The 3,239-nt window shown below is 36.3% G+C and overlaps 1 protein-coding gene across 1 annotated transcript in view; it reads left to right on the top strand.

Annotated features, from left to right (window-relative positions):
• Positions 1 to 3,239, top strand: part of bbs9 (Bardet-Biedl syndrome 9) — a 119,922-nt gene that overhangs the window by 31,283 nt on the left and 85,400 nt on the right. The gene's annotated exons all lie outside the window — the stretch shown is intronic.

Below are 3,239 nucleotides of genomic sequence, written 5' to 3'. Positions count from 1 at the left end.
GTTTAAATAAACAAAGTGGTAGCGATCAGACAGGTAGGATCTAAACCATCTTAAAGCCTGCCCTTGAATACCTGTATAGTTTTGTAATCGATCTATGAGTATGTCATGATCTATAGTGTCGAACGCAGCACTAAGATCAAGTAAAACTAGCAATGAGATGCAGCTTTGATCTGATGCAAGAAGCAAGTCATTTGTAATTTTAACAAGTGCAGTTTCTGTTCTATGGTGGGACCTGAAACCTGACTGAAATACTTCATAGAGATATTTTTTTGCAAGAAGGAGCACAATTGAGCAGACACACACACACACACACACACACACACAGAGCACACTCTATCCTGGGAATTTGTTTACGCAGTAACAGGCACTAAGGATCTGGGTGCGGATTCATGAAAATCTTGTTAAAAAATACTTGTCAGTGTTTCTTTGTCTGAATATGGCACTTATCACATGTTGTGTGGTATCGGCGTTTGGTATCGGGTCATTTTAACGAGTACAGGAGCTCAGTATCGGGCCCGATACCGATACCAGTATCAGTATCGGTGCATCCCTAGCTTATTGAGTCAAAAGTCGTAGTTAATAGTTTGTTAATAGTGAGAATTGGACCTTAAAATACAGTGTGACCTTTTTTTCTTGTGAAGAAAATGACAGGCTTGATCAACTCAATGAAAAACACCTTAAAGGCTTTATAGTATTTGCACGATGCACATACTAGTAGTATTAGTATAAATTGTATGTTTGTGTTATGTTGTAAGGCTTAATATTTGAAACCTAACGAGTTCATTAAATGTCTTACTTTTGGGGGTTTAAGACAAGTTGCAGGATATTCTTAGCTTTAAGAGGTTATTTATAATTATTTTTAAGAACATTCTCTTCAGAAATTCACATTCAAAGATCTCAGGAATTACGTTTTAGAATATTCTTGATTTTGGGAATACAAAATATTCTTGAATTTTTTTCTTAGGTTAGACAAGAAAAAGAAAATAGGAGTTAAAGAATATACTTGAATATTTCGTGAATCTGGTTTTATGATATTTGTGATATAAGTTAAACATTTTGTGCTTGTAAACGTGTGTGTATTGAGCACTGGAGTAGTTCTGCATTGGAGATGCTTGTGTGGAATGGGAAGAATTTGTGTGTGTGTGTCGCCCATGCAAGCCTGTAATTACTGTCCTAATCACTTGCTCCTTCCACACCTCAAAACACACTCACACACACATACACACAAAGGTTAATTGTAGCGCTTTGAAGGTTTTAATCCAGCTTTCATTTTGCTTTCATGTTCAGACCCTCACTGACAATAAACACATCTCCCCAAAATAGTCTAAATGCATTTAAAGCACTCAAATCTGGATCAAGACATAGTGAGGAAGTTTTCAGAACAGTATGTTGCCATCCACCAGAAGTAATATCATCCACAACATCTTGTTGCCTTAAATATTTGATTGGATTTACTGTTCAATTGCACTGTTGTTAAACTAAAGTATAAGGTTGTGTAGAGTCGACCTGCTTGGAACCTGCGACTGCAGAAATCTCCAGTAAGCTTGCCGCAGTAACATTCAATTGTTTTTAATATGTTTTTTTTTGTTAAGTACCAATGAGAGTGCAATAAGGTTTAAATCCATTCTGAAGATTTCTAGCACAGAAAAGTGCTAAAAGTGCACAGACTCTCTATGTGGCGTAGATGGAGCAGTATTTGTGTAGTAACAGCAGGAATAGCTCTTGAGAACATGTGGAATGCAGAGCGTGTTTTTGAGAGTGTGGTTTAGATGACTGATGTAGCCACCGCTTAAAGTGCCTTTTCTGGGCAGTAATGGCTGCTCCTCTCTTTAAGTAAACAGAGCAGTCGCTGCTGACATGGAAGATGAGGTTAGCTGGTTAGGGTGAGTTTTTGTCAGAGGGTTGGTGGTGTTTACACAGAGATAACTTGAGTTTTATGCAAATGGAGCGGGAACTCTGAGGGGAGACTAATGCTACATTTAGACCTGGAAGCAGAGGTGTATGTCAAACACTTCCAGCTTATAGGTCATATTTCATAAAGTGTGCTGCCGGTCAGAAGCATTCAGTTCAACAGCTACCATTGATTTCAGTAAAAGCTTTTTGGTTGAATCTCACGAAAACAGGCCCAGGTCAGATTTCACTCTAAAACGAGAGAATTAAAAAAAAAAAAAATTTTTAAAATACAGTAAAACATTGTGAAATATTATTACAATTTAAAAGAAATGTTTTCTCTTTAAATAAAATGTAGGTTGTAATTTCTTCCTAGGAGGGCAAAGCTAAATTTTCAGCCATTAAAGGGTTAGTTCACCCAAAAATTTAAATTCTGTCATTAATTACTCACCCTCATATCGTTCCAAACCCGTGAGATCTCTGTTCATCTTCGGAACACAAATTAAGTTATTTTTGATGAATTCCGAGAGGTCTCTGACCCTCCCATAGACAGCAATGTAATTACCACGATCAAGGTCCAGAAACGTAGCAAGGAGATCAGTAAAATAATCCATGTGACATCAGGGGTTCAACCGTAATTTTACGAAGCTACGAGAATACTTTTTGTACGCAAAGAAAACAGAAATAATGACTTTATTCAACAATTCGTCTCCTCTGCAAAAATAACCACTTTCTTTTTTCTTTTTGGTGCCATTTTGGAGAACGCAAAGAAAACAGAAATAATGACTTTATTCAACAATTCGTCTCTGCAAAAATAACCACTTTCTTTTTTCTTTTTGGTGCCATTTTGGAGAATATTCACTGAATGTAAACAGCGTATGCTATTCTGTGTCAGCTGCGTCATGCGCAGAAAGAGTACCGAAAATTTGTACTTAAGTACAAGTACTGTTACATTGCTGAAATAATACTCAATTACAAGTAAAAGTACTGGTGTCAAAACAGTACTTAAGTAAAAGTACAAAGTACTCCTCTCAAAAACTACTCAGAGTATTAGTTACTAGTTACTTTTTAGTCGGCGATATTTAATGAATTACCAAAAAATATTAATTCATACCAAAGATCTATGTGGATAATAGCTACTTTGAACAAAACCCACTTTTATCTGATTGAAAAATATGTGAATTAGTGGTCATGATAGAGGAATTTCTAACTTCAATACCTTAAAAAATATAAATATCAAAGTACCCATGAACCAGAAGTTGCAACTGACTTCAGTGTTGTGATGTATTTCCAAGTGAAACGGAATATTGAATAAAGGGCGGGGTTTTATTGTGGTGCACCTCCACTCC

This window comes from Sinocyclocheilus rhinocerous, unplaced genomic scaffold, assembly GCF_001515625.1.
Source record: "Sinocyclocheilus rhinocerous isolate Xijiao unplaced genomic scaffold, SAMN03320098_v1.1 scaffold839, whole genome shotgun sequence".
NCBI classification, from domain to species: Eukaryota; Metazoa; Chordata; class Actinopteri; order Cypriniformes; family Cyprinidae; genus Sinocyclocheilus; species Sinocyclocheilus rhinocerous.
The sequence above is the reverse complement of the archived record's forward strand: the minus strand, read 5'-3'. Positions and strand labels throughout refer to the sequence as shown.